Source organism: Micropterus salmoides, unplaced genomic scaffold (assembly GCF_014851395.1).
Source record: "Micropterus salmoides isolate LMB-PRFRI ecotype aquatic unplaced genomic scaffold, ASM1485139v1 Ms_hic_scaffold_6, whole genome shotgun sequence".
In the NCBI taxonomy this organism is placed as follows: Eukaryota; Metazoa; Chordata; class Actinopteri; order Centrarchiformes; family Centrarchidae; genus Micropterus; species Micropterus salmoides.
In genome coordinates, this window is record NW_024044348.1 from 37,362,367 (window position 1) to 37,377,295 (window position 14,929).

The following is a 14,929-nucleotide window of genomic DNA, read 5'->3' on the forward strand; positions in this document are numbered from 1 at the left end:
GCCAAGATGCCATTGTGCAGATCTTTTCGACACACACACCGCTGAAAAAGGGTCGTAGATGCTTCCACACTTCCGAGTGGAATGTGCACGCACCGCTAAGGGTGAGTCTGTTCCCGCCCGTGTACAGGCTTCGGAGATTCACTCACAAAGCCAGCTGGCCAGGCTCCTCTTGGACAGGGTTTTACTGACTGCACTATCACTGAAACAGACAAACAGCTGACCAGTGCATCGAATGGGGGCTGTGTGCTCTACATAGGACGTTAGCCTAGCATACATGGACACAACAGATGCACTCTCACCTCCCTGCACCCTAAGTGGGGTAGGGGGGTAGAAAGCATCCAGATTTATTGTCCTGGACCTGAACATGCTCCTTATGTTCTTAAGAGCAAAGGAGTGTTGTCTCAATCTGGCTGCACTGTGGACACCAAGAACCAGCATGCAGCTGGGGTGAACCGACAGGCACACAGCTCACACACCTTCTTAGAGGTGAGAGCAACTGCTATTTATACGTCACGCACGTATCGGTAGCGACGTCCTATTGGTCGGCTACATGCACGATAACATTTTAGTGGGCAAGTGCGTGCGTGGGATTGGAGGAGGTAGTACCCATGGAGTCCAGTAGAGGGCGGAGCCTGTGTGAGATAGAACAACCGAGCCCGTTCTCATCTCAGGGTGAACAACCCGTTTCAGTAGAAAGCACGGGGTAGGAATGGGTGGAATGGATACAAACCGGCTATCTCAGCCCTGCATTGAGTAACGCCCTCTAGCCTATAACAATGGGTGGAATGGATACAAACCGGCTATCTCAGCCCTGCATTGAGTAACGCCCTCTAGCCTATAACGCATGACGTCCACGACAGATTTTTGTAAGCCATTTTGAGCCAAGTTTAAGTTGTAGAATGTCCCAACCACCACATGGCGGGTACCAAAGTGTTCCATTTGATTATTGTCTTTACATCTCTGTCATTTTGATATACTGCATCATAAAATCAAAATAGGGGAGGGAAGAGTACCTCAGCAATAACTGTAAAATCCTTTTATTCTCAGAAAACCAGACTGGTAAATCCTTTCTTAAGGAGGGAATGAAACATGTTGGCTCACCGTTAATTCCAAGAGCTGCATCAGCTACTGGTTTGGAAAACTGTGTCATAGAAGTAAGATGACACTCAACATGTCAAATAAATATATCATTCTGCTGTATTGCTGGTATAAATGTTTTTATTAACATTAAGTTTAATTGGTATAATACGCTTTCATTATTTTAGTTTTCTCTCTTTCAGAACTGGATTGGTAACTACAAAAGGTCCAAAGCTGCTTCTGAGCCCTGGCAGTCAAAGCCCAAAATACACACAAGAGAACTGTCACCATACAATCTTTTATGTAGGGACATTCTCAGAAACAAAGGTATGAGTCAGTATTGGATGCTTTTAATTGTTATACTAAATGGTTAGTTGTTGTTGTACGTAGCGGTCCTGTTTACATCAGGGGTTCGCAAGAGTTGTGAAACGAATTTGTAGTATAGTATTTGAAGGATTTCATACTTCAGTGCAAGAGTTCTGTGTCTATTGAAGCCTGTTGTACAGGCTTGTTACAATGTAATGGGTTTCACAACCCAAGTGTGATCCAGCGTGTTGGACAGATTATCTCTGTATGAATTTACTTTAAAAAAAGAGATGCAGACTCCAAAGTTAAGTTTTCTGTGCATCTATTTTTTCCCTTAGGCACAATGAACTATATTAAGGGCAAGTGGTCCACATTAGGGAAAGACGAGAAGCAGAAATACTTTCAAGAGGCAGAAGCACTGAGGGCATACAGGCAGGCACAGGACATTAGCCCTGAGATGAGGGAGCTCAAAATTAAAAAGCATCTGAAGAAGCTGAAGTTGGAGGTTTGGAAAGAAGCTTCATATGCTTGACATTAGTGGTATGAGTTGGCACTATAGTAGCATTACAGTATTAGGTGTAAGCTAGATTGACAGCAATTGTGATGTGAGATGTGTTTTTCTGTAGATTCTTTCATCATTTTAAATGAATTCATCCCAAATAAACATTAATATTAATTAAGTCATCCAATGATTACCATACTCAAAGTATGTAATCCAAATGTATGTAATGAGCAATTAGATTACATTTATTCATTTAGCTGATGCTTTTATCCAAAGCGACTTACAATTGCTATACATGTCAGAGGTCGCACGCCTCTTGAGCAACTAGTAGTTAAGTATCTTGCTTAGGGAGACATAGGTAGATGTCACAATTGAACCCAGGTCTCCCACACAAGAGCCATGTGTCTTATCTACTGCCCCATCATCACTCGACCATTCAGCAATTAAATTGTCTGTTTTTCATTCCTGAGAATTGTATTCCTTCATAGATACATAGATGTGTGATTATGTTTTCTCCAGCAATGCAGGAATACCATTTATTTGTCTTCCTTTTTTGCCTAAATATCTATCAGATGCAGCACAATGCCACCCCACTGACTCAGCAGAGGGAAGTTTAGAACACATCAACGCAGAATGTAGGCTGAGTTGTTTTTTATTTTATCTTTACATAAATATTTACTATTAAACTGAAGAAGCATCCTTTACTAGATTTGTAACTGTGGTCAATCTACCTAATTACACAGCACATTTGACCACGGTACACATTATTGTATGATGTAAATAATATGGTGAAATCACAATCACCTTTATGTCACAGTGTAATGTCTTCAAATCAACAGACACAGCAGATGACCTCCAGACGAAGTCGGTGGAAGAGATATTAGAGGCCATGTGTGAAAATGGTATTTCTTGTAATCGTAATACATTTCGAATGCCAATTGCTACAAATCAGTTTTTGTTAATGCTTAAATTAAAGCTTAATTAAACTTCTGTTCTGAGAAGTCTGCCATTGACATTTGACACAGAGAGAGAAAAGCTCACTTGTTTGAAAAGTACAATATATAGATACAATATTTATCGACGTGACATTAAACAACTTTTATAAGTTTGGTATTTTGATCATTTTACACTTTAAATTCATTCATTTACTTTAACCATCGACAGCATAAATGCTAACAAATTTCACTAAGAATTTGTAATGAAGATTCAAAATTTGTATTGAAATTGATTGTATTGAGAAGGCTGTTGTTGTGTTTTGTCTTATGTACTGTAGGTGCACAGCAGATGGAAGAGGAATCCTCAGAAACAACCAGTAATGTAGCCATCCTGATGACTGCAGATGAAGGTATCTAAATTGTGGTTATTTTTATTTAACCAGGAAGTCTCATTGAGACTAATAATCAATTTTTTAAGGGAGACCTGGCTAAGATTGACTTCAGTATAGATAAAAACAAGTAGTTTTAGACAGATTACAATACTACAATAGGAACAGCTTTGGGAACAGAGGCATAGACGAACTAAATATCCAATTTTTTTCATTTTGGATATAAAAGCTTTTAGGAAGATTCAATTTTAAGTCTTTCAGGAGCAGATTCAAGGCAGAAAGTGCAGAATACATAAACACCCCTTTTCCACTCTGTGTAGAGACATAAGGGACCTAAAGCATAAAAACATCTTGAGACAAAGGGTATTGCCCAGTACAATTCTTTAAAATACAAACTCATGCATCATAGTAATAAATCATAAACTTCAATTTCAGCTCAAGTTCAGCTCTGTACATCGATGTACATGGTGAAATTACAGGGGTTGGACAATGAAACTGAGACGCCTCTCATTTTAGTGTGGGAGGTTTCATGGCTAAATTGGACCAGCCTGGTGGCCAATCTCCATTAATTGCACATTGAACCAATAAGAGCAGACTGTGAAGGTCCAATTAGCAGGGTAAGAGCACAGTTTTGCTCAAAATATTGCAATGCACACAACATTATGGGTGACATACCAGAGTTCAAAAGAGGACAAATTGTTGGTGCACATCTTGCTGGCGCATCTGTGACCAAGACAGCAAGTCTTTGTGATGTATCAAGAGCCACGGTATCCAGGGTAATGTCAGCATACCACCAAGAAGGACGAACCACATCCAACAGGATTAACTGTGGACGCAAGAGGAAGCTGTCTGAAAGGGATGTTCGGGTGCTAACCCGGATTGTATCCAAAAAACATAAAACCACGGCTGCCCAAATCACGGCAGAATTAAATGTGCACCTCAACTCTCCTGTTTCCACCAAAACTGTCCGTCAGGAGCTCCACAGGGTCAATATACACGGCCGGGCTGCTATAGCCAAACCTTTGGTCACTCGTGCCAATGCCAAACGTCGGTTTCAATGGTGCAAGGAGCGCAAATCTTGGGATGTGGACAATGTGAAACATGTATTGTTCTCTGATGAGTCCGCCTTCACTGTTTTCCCCACATCCGGGAGAGTTACGGTGTGGAGAAGCCCCAAAGAAGCGTACCACCCAGACTGTTGCATGCCCAGAGTGAAGCATGGGGGTGGATCAGTGATGGTTTGGGCTGCCATATCATGGCATTCCCTTGGCCCCATACTTGTGCTAGATGGGCGCGTCACTGCCAAGGACTACCGAACCATTCTGGAGGACCATGTGCATCCAATGGTTCAAACATTGTATCCTGAAGGAGGTGCCGTGTATCAGGATGACAATGCACCAATACACACAGCCAGACTGGTGAAAGATTGGTTTGATGAACATGAAAGTGAAGTTGAACATCTCCCATGGCCTGCACAGTCACCAGATCTAAATATTATTGAGCCACTTTGGGGTGTTTTGGAGGAGCGAGTCAGGAAACATTTTCCTCCACCAGCATCACGTCGTGACCTGGCCACTATCCTGCAAGAAGAATGGCTTAAAATCCCTCTGACCACTGTGCAGGACTTGTATATGTCATTCCCAAGACGAATTGACGCTGTATTGGCCGCAAAAGGAGGCCCTACACCATACTAATAAATTATTGTGGTCTAAAACCAGGTGTTTCAGTTTCATTGTCCAATCCCTGTATATTTGCTGCTCTCCTTTGAAATATTTAAAAGGATCAGAGATATTTAAAAGGATCAGACCCCATCACCATTGGGAGATAAGATGCTTGCCTTTGGTGTGGGAGACCTGGGTTTGATTCCCACTGTAAGACATCCACCATTGTGTCCCTGAGCAAGACACTGAACCACTAATTGCTCCAGAGGCGTGCGACCTCTGACATGTATAGCAATTGTAAGTCGCTTTGGATAAAAGCGTCAGCTAAATGAATAAATTTAAAATACGGAGCATTTAGCTGTTTGGATTCTTTGTGCCTTAATCATTACTTCTAGATTTATGTAGATCTTAGTCTGAAAATTATTGAGTCTTAGAGAGAAAATCAGAAATCAGAAATCAAAATGGCTGAAAATATCAGTTTATTTATTAATATATATGTAATACTAGTAATTAGGATAACATTCATGATGTACTCTATATAAAAAACTATGCAATATGAGTTTGTGTCTCAGTTAATTGTTTTTCATGTAGTCACCATAAGGGCTATGACATTTTAAACAAATACGATCAATAATACATTTACATACAATGAACATTTTTGCCCAAAACAATATGATAGAGGCCCATTTCAGAAAGCAGGTTCAAAAAACTCTAACAGTGAACTCCAGGTAGGTAGGTTTATTGTCACAATACAACACATTGTATTATAACACGCTCTCTAATGCCCCGCGACCATGTACGCAGGATAAGTGTTTGACGAGGGATGGAACTCTTTAATGCTACATAGCAGACAATGCACATTAATAAAGAATCAATTATGATTAGTTTATTTACCCTGAGATGGGAAACTATTGAGTTTCCGGCTCCAGAACAGCTGATTTGAGTTTGTTTAATCAACTCAGAGTAGGTTCACTCTCAGTCAAGCGTGTGCACCACCACTCTAAACAGGCAGCATGAATTGAGCCATGATACTACGATTCACCATGGCAACAGCTAAAATAATCATTCCTCATACTTCACACGTCTGGAGGTGGAAATCCTCAGGCAAAACATAAGGAGAGTTTGAACAGATATTCTTCTTAAAAAGTGAATATAGTTTATTTAATTTATATTTAATCACAATTATAATATTACAGGTGAAGTGGAATGAGATTTAACATAATATTTTCATTCAGGTGCAATTCTGTATAGAACAGATGTGAAAGAAGCTAAAATGGAAATATAAGAACAAAGTAGTGATGAGATTTCAGAATAGAAAATTGGGAACCTTTCCGGGGACACCTATAGCCAGGGACAGAAAACCATAAATGGGGACTTCTGGTCAGTGGTCACCTTATTTTAGTCTGCCTAACAGACTTCATTAAAAAATGCTGATAATTTTTATTGACACGGATGGTAAAACTCTTAAATGAAGTAATGAGGAAACAGCGCTGTGTCAGAGGGAGGAGACTGAGAAACTCAAGGTTTATTGAAGAAAAAAGCTCACACTCAGTTACCATTGTAACTGACTCTGGGCTAAAGTTACCTCGCTTTCTGAAAGGGTCTGAAAAGGAAAACCAAGAGTTTACCTCATTTCAGGGTTAAACTCAAGAGTTTTCATTAAACCCGCTTTCATATATGGGCCCCAGGAACCCTTCTTTGTTGACCTGCTTGTATCTTATGATACAGCATCAGCAAGATCTGAGATGGTGGGTGTCAGTTCTGGTGAATTGATGTGCAATACCCAAATTTTAATTTGGCAGCAGTTGTAAATGAAAAGCTTACTTTGAAACATTGCTTTGAATAGGTTGATTTCAGCAAACTGGTTTCACCTCCAAAATATTTTTGTTTTTCCTTTGGTAGATCGAGGCAGTTTGCGCTGTGTCTGCCACATCCATTTTGTTGACAAGAAGAAGAATGCTACAAAGAAGTGGCGTTCATGGTCGCAGTGCACAGTGTGCCAACTGTGGTCACACACTGCATGTGGATTTAAAAGCAACATGTGCCTTCACTGCCAGTGTCAAACCACCACGCACACACGCTGACCTTTTGCATCAGTGTTAGGAAACATGTAATGTTTACTGCTTTCCAAGGTTGAGTTGAGTTTAAGTTGTTTGAGTTTTCTTACTGTGTTGACAGTAAGCAGCAGTTTTTTCTATTAAAAATGAAATTTATATAAATCTCGGCGCTACATATATTTTGCCCTGTAAGAAGAAAACAGTGAAATTTTCATTCAGCCTAATTAAGATTCCTTTTATTTATTGTTGATGTTTGTTGGCCCCATCGATGTGGTCCCTTTTTAAACTGTGCCATGTGGGGAACTAAATAAAGTTCTACTGAATTGAGTACCTGTGTTGTAAATGAAAAGCCTATTTGTTTATAAATCTCTGTTTATGTTGATATGATTAGACGCTTCACATCGGTCTAATGTATTTTTCAGTCCTACACATGATGGTTAGAATTTCCTGTTGCATTGTCACTGGTAGGTATTTGGGAAAATGGATTTTAAAAAGATGTTTTATGTCAGAGCAGTAGTGACACTTGTGAAAACTTTGCCATTCAGTTGAAGACTACAATTTATTTTTTAAACTTTAAATGTAATAGATGCTACGGACGCATCCATCGCTGAAATCACGTAGCTTGCATGCCGTACTTCCGTATCTTTAAACTGATAAATAAGTACACAGGATACAGCAGGGCCTACACTAGGCCTATGTGTCATGTCATGAAGAACCCAAGGCCATGGTCTTATTCATTGATGTTTTGTTTTTCTTTACCATCATAGCAGCATTAACGTAAATAGATAAGCATATACAAAGGGTGTCCCCAACAAAAATGCACAGAGTTTGTGTGTGAGTGACTCATTTGGTCACTATTTTCACTAAAAAAAAAATACATGAAATGTTTGTTTTTATATATTGAGCCTTCAAAGTGCTCTTTGAAACTAGACCTGGAATGGCTTGCTCCTGAAATGAGAAATTTAAAACTTTGCTGTAGAGCTAAACCAATACATCGTTGGAAAGGTCTCAACCTGTAGATTACCATATATCAGTATGAAGATTCTAAATGGATCCTGCTTTGAAACACTGACCTTTGAACCTTCACCTTGGTGCATGTTTGAATGCTTATAATACATCAACGAAAGAGACTACAGACATGGGACCAACTGTTAAAGAGAGCTCTTGACCTTAGCTGTCAATTGAGTATAGTCAACAACTGGGGGCCCAATCAAATGTGGTTAAAATTCCAAATTCCAGTTCTACATAAACGTTAATACGTTTTAGAAACTACAATTCTCTATAGCCACGCCATGCAGTTTGAGTCAAATCAGCACCACAGTTGTAGTTTTTCCTGTGTGCAAAGTTAGGGTTGTAATATAGGGTTGTAAAAACATATACCTACTGAATATATAAAATATCTAGTACAGCCGAACTACTACTTACACTGAATGTAGATAATCCATGTTAAGAAAAAGTAATTATCTTGGTTTATTTCACATATTTTAGCAGAAACAGGAGTCCAAAAGGCAAACTCCGCCCACAAAATAAAGCACTTCCGTAACCTTCCACTACCAAAAAAAGTGAAAGCCTTAACATGAAACTCTAAACTATTGTTGAGTTATGAAGTTCCTGTTCTTCTGTTAAGAAATGCTAAAGATATCATTAAAATATATCTTAGGTTGACAGTGAAGAAAATACTTCCGGGCGGGCTACGTCATGCAAGCGACGTGGTTTCGGCTTTCAGCGATAGCAGCGTCAATAGCAACCACCATAGCAACGAACTAAAGATAAAACTAAATACAATATACATTCTCTGATTAAAGACTAAAAATACTTAATACGCAAAACGCATCTTAATGCCGATACTATCTTAAAATACTGCATAGTGACAATGAACATTTACAGCTTTGCAGTCTCATCCCTTGTTTTACAGCTTCCGCATGACGTCAAGGCCTGATACCCTAAGCAGCCAATGGGAAGAGGAAAAAAAGTTGCTCACCTACATCGGCCTTGATCAGGGAGCATTTCATGCCAAAAACACCTTTAGTAAGAACGTACGAGGACCACTGTCAGGCTGATTATGACTGTAAAATGATTGTATAGGTCATATATTAATAAGTTACTTTTTTATTTACTTCTCAAGTGTGCTGTGAATAACTGTTCTGACAATGGCTGAAAACACACCTGTAACTCATTGTGGGAATGCTATTGTAGAGTCAGTATACCTGTATTCTCCGTTTCGACTTATATTGAGTGTATTGTGGAAGTAACCTTCATTTAAATATGTTTTACAAAGGTGTCCTTTTTACAAAAGCATGTTTTACAAAAACAATAAAATGGTTAGTGTTAACTGTAAAGTTCATAACACCAAAGCTGACTACACCTTGAGTATTACTAGGCTGTAGAAAGTTACTTAGACAGCAGCTTCTACAAAAACAGTGTTTATTGTCCAAAACAGCAAGTTTAAACCATTTTTTGTTTAAATTGGCAGGACAGTTCACAGCTCATGAAAAACAAACATGGACTCTGTTGCAGTTACACTAATAAAGTGATCAGCAACACAGCCTTAATTGGATTGTGACCACTTACAATGAAGACACACACAGAACCTACAGTGAGGAAAATAAGTATTTGAACACCCTGCTATTTTGCAAGTTCTCCCACTTAGAAATCATGGAGGGGTCTGAAATTGTCATCGTAGGTGCATGTCCACTGTGAGAGACATGATCTAAAAAAAAAATCCAGAAATCACAATGTATGATTTTTTAACTATTTATTTGTATGATACAGCTGCAGATGCTGATCTGTGGTGGCCACTGAATGCTGTTGTACTCTTTTATTGCCTGTCTCAGTCTCTTGTTGGAGTTGGCAACCTGCTTGGACAGTCTAATGGCAATGCCCTGCCCATAAAGTAAAGTTATAAAATAGACATGCAAACAAACGCCTTCATTATTATGGTCCTTTACAGAGTTGGATCTTATTTTTTTTTATTTATCTACTTATCCACAGCACTTTACCTGGATATTTTCTCTTCAGATGGAGGAGGACGGCTCTCTCCTTTGATTCAGTTCTAGCCTTCCAGATCAGTTGGCCTCTGACATCACAGTCAACTTCTTTAAGGGTAGACTGGAAGATTAAATCAGATTCTTGCCATCTTCTCCGTATGCTGTGTTTTTTTCTCAATGTTTAGCAGAGAGTTCTCAATTCTAAAATGGTCAGAGAGTAAAAATGACTGTTAATTAGGCACTTAATCAGAGAACAGTAACAGACTGATACTGCTTACTTGCTCTTTTTCATCCTCCATGTGTGACTCACGAGTCCCAGATCTATATATTATAAAATGTATAGCACAACACATCAGTAATTACCAACCAGAAAACATTCCTGTGGTACACCTGACCAAACTTTGTACATTACAGGGGGAGCTTGGTGGTAATTGATTATTAATCACACCATATTTAATTACTGCATTGTGACAGTTTCCTAGAAAACAAGACGGTGTTATTGTCTCGCTCATAGCTATGTAATCACACCAAGGCTTCCATGTTTAAGCACATCAGTAAGGCACTCAAAGATGGGTGTAATTCCCATATAGTCTTACATAAACAACTTGAACGCTTACTTGAACATGTAGAACTGAATCAGCTTAGTGATATAGTCCCTTTTCCATCTACAGACAGTGCCTGGAGAACAGATAATGACATTACTACAGCTACTTCTAATAAAGTGCATCATTTCATGTTCTTCACCAACATAGTTTACAGGATACTCTACTGTACATGGAAAAGTACATATTAACGTATTTGCAATATCTTTGTTAATTATATGTGTTACCTTTTTACAATATTCCAAGACATTCAAGCATTCACTTCAGTTGACTTTGGTTTTTCTTGGGCTAGCTCCAGCTCCCTTTTCTTCCATCTCTCCATGTCTCGCTCTGAGACTAACACTAGACAATAAAAATAACAGAAAATAAACAAGTGTCAATGCTACATACTCTGTGCAAAGGGCGCTTGTAAATGGAATCTAAAGTTTCCTGTTCACACCTATTGTTACCTGCATGTGCATGACTTACCTGGTGCTTCTCTGATGACAGATGAGATGTCTTCTTGAGCGAGGATTGATATTTTCTCTTCCTTGTCTAATTTTTGCAGGAGCTGCACCTCTGTAAAGACAGTTTTGTTTACTTCTGCTGACCAATTTGTGTGTCATCAGCTTAAACCACCAGGACAGAATTTTGTTATACAGCAGTAGACAAACCTGGGTCAGTTGATTTCCTCCGTCCATAAAGCAGAAGGGCATCAGTCAACAGGTCCAGGCGGTGCGAGGGAGTCATCTCCTTTGTGACTCTGGCAAGTCTTGGAGGAAAGACCACAGCCTTTCCATTCCTTCCCCGTCCAAAGCCGTGAGCCCAAAACCATCAAGCCGTCTGGTGTTGTACTTGATCTGCGATTACAGCAAAGTCATACAATATCACATACACTGACGTTGCACATTATCCTACTAAATTGGAAACAGTTGCAGTGATCATCTATTTAAATGGATCCAAAAGCTCAGGACAGAATCCATCCTATATATTTATTTTTATAATAATAATTTAGAATAATCAAATAGTCTGCTTACAGTGTTCAGTTAGGCTGTGTGTGAACATATGCTTGCTGTGCGCAGTCAAGCATCATGTGATATTTTCCTGCTGAGGCTCAGTGAGTTATTTGGCCCTTCCATTCCTGCTCTGCTCGCATTTTGGGACGGTGCACAATTATTTTCCCCACTCTATCACAGCAGTAGCTCGGCCTGCGGTATGTTACGTGAGTGGAGTGTAATGCTTTCACCCTGACCCTTCAGACAGGGCTTGGAGCAGGAGAGGGCCTTTGCTCAGCTTATGTTATTTTATCTTTTAAATCTGTAAATAGCGAAACTGTCCATTTCATTCATTTATATCCATGTAATAATCCATAAATACACAAATGCCAATTAGATGGTAACCTGCATGAGAAACAAACTTTGGTTATAACAATCATCTGCTTATAGTAATCAATTTGACCCGGACAGACGTGACCACTATATGCAGTCTCCATTGTGTCCTAAACAGCGCATCACTGAAAAAGACTTGAACACACACCAAGCGGGAAAAGCTTTACGATTACTTCTAGGCATTTCTACTTAATTTCAGCAGTGCAGTGGATAGACAGGAAAATGGAGGCAGACAGTGAATGATATCTGACACAGTCCTGATGTCTCTATAAACTCAATGAAATTACCTGGCATGGCAATTTGTGTCCATAAATGTGAAATGCTGGTACGGCCAAGAGAGTGCTATGCCCTCCCCTGATTTCTGATTGAACACAGTATGGCATCATTTTGAGTTAATGTGTCAATGTTTTTTATCAAAACAATAATTCACTTTTACACACGAGTTTAAAGATTTACTCACATGCAAATGGGAAGCAACAACACAGGCAATGTCATAGACAACCCGCAGGTGGATGTGCTTCTTCTCACATCTTCGAAGAAGCTCATCGATGACACACAGGGGACAGGCTAATCTATTACAACACACAACATGTGAATGATGAAACACTATACTGAGGAAAAGTGAAACAAATATCCAAACAATCTCCATTATCATTTGAAATACTCCAACTACTCTTTAAAATGATCTTGCCAGCCTTGAAGTTACTACAGTCCTAAATATTTAAGGAAATTACATTTATGGGAAGAGTAATGGTCTTTTTCTAGGAGGTAAATCTAACATTTTATGGACTCAACTGCGACTAATCTCATGAGGCTTTGAGCTGTCATGATGTGATAGCAGGTATTCCTCTACATCCTTTTCATCAACAAACATGTGGGTTCCATGCAACGGCTCAACCACACTTGTCCCAGAGCTTTGCTTCCTCACAAGGCCAAAGTTGGCATCCAATGTCACTTTCATATCTCCATCCGCCTGGAAAATAAACACAGTAATCCTGGTTTTGTATCTGGTACTACAAAAAAAAGAGTTTAGGTCAGAAACACCCATGGAATAAATAATTGATTGACAAATTCTTAAAACAAATGCTGAAAGATACACAAGGTCCCACATTCATCCTCAAACAGCCTTCAGAAATGCAGAGCACTAGGTTGATACACTTACTATTTTATTATAATACTTTATACAAGAATTAACTGATTTTGCATTTATCAATTCAATGCAGTATCCAATCAGTTCATGGATACTGCAATTATGGTTAATCAAACAGGAAGTGGCCTGAAACTAGAACCAACCTTTGGACATGCTGGGCATGTGGTCCCATCATCAAACTGTGGGCAAACATCTACCAAACTTCTTTGTCGGAAGTGGTGATGCCTAAACTGGGATATTGACTCTCCCACCAGGGCTCTGTAGAGTGTATTAACCTACGGAATAAGCAGCAGTAAGAGAAAACATTATTCTTTCATATACTCAGATCTCCTACATAAGGCCAAGGTGAAGGTGGTTTACACAGAGGTTTTTTGCATGCAACTGTATAATTCAATATGGTTCCATGTTCATCTTCAATGTTTACATTTTGTTGTGATAATTAATGATGAGCACAATTATGGAAGGGTGTAATTTTCACATCCATTTGGACTTGTCAGTGTTGTTCACTTCACAGACAGGACTTCAGACTTACCTCTGCAAGTGTGAGGTTGTTTTTCCAGCGCAGGGTGTTGCAAAAACCTTCATCAGAAACCACTCCAGTGACAGACAAACAAAAAGCTCTAGCAGAGGGATGGAAAAGACTGTGTGGGGCTTGTCGGCTGTTGCTGGTTTCATACCTTGACTAAGGTAAGAAACCTTTGGACGCCCAGCGATACACTTCCTCACCACCTTAATCTTGACGCTGATTTCTGAAATCAAAATATTTGGCAGTTATTGGAAAAGTGAACACCATACTTCTTATCACAGCCTAAAAGACAGAAACACATCAGTGAACATGGGATGCAGATGAGGGATATGTATTTTGTTCCTCTATTTATGCACATGTTAGACAGATAGTTTAATAAATTCTCACTCTCTCTATGCAGCTTGGCCCAAAACCTAATTTGGATAGTTGCATGACAAACTTACCACACAAGACACAACTGGTAAGTGATGCTGTAAAAGGAGACGTAAAAAATTAGGTGGGCCTAAAGAAATATTACACACACACACCTGTGGCTTTGGGTTTTATTTTCAAGTTCTATGTTGAGGACAGCAATGCATGTTAGCCTACCTCACTGCTCACTTACAAATATACAACTGAGACACCACAGCCCTAATATCACCACATACGAGCTAAGGTATTTCTAATAAATTGACACGGTTCCTCTTTTGTATGAATGTCAATATGATTGTAAGCTTCTAACACTCACAGGTGACAGGTGCAGCCGACTGAGCTTGCTCCTCGTGAACTTATTTTACGTTCTAGTCAAGATCCCAAGGTTTTCAAAGAGACCAAACATGTCAGGTTGAATTAGTTACATGTAACGTTATTTAAAATGATTCTCTGGACTTCTCCATTGCATGTAGCCTAACGTTAACGTTAATGCTACCGGCGCAGCCATAAAGTTTGGGTTTGAATATTTTACTCAATATGAGCGTGAAATAGCTTCAGTGAAGAGCAGATACAGATTATAAGCTATGCAACATGTCTAATTTACAATCTTAGTGTGGAAAATGTCATTTTTACAGGCTAACGTTGAAGCTAATTTAATTTACCAGTTCAAAGCTGTCACGTAAAACATGCTAATAATTAGTAATGCTAACGAAAGCATACATGCTAATAATGTAAAGCAAACGCAATAGCAAAACGGTTATTTCTTGTCAACACTCATGTCACACAACCTTAAAACTATTTTTTTCTGTATTACTTTCGCGTATTGGCTAATTAATCACAGTTAAAATGCAGTAGGGCCCTTCTGACCCATATCTATAGGGCTGATAACCACTGATAACGCCCGTTCAATTGAGTGATAACATTCGAAGCGGGTGTTATTATTCCAAATAAAGTATCTA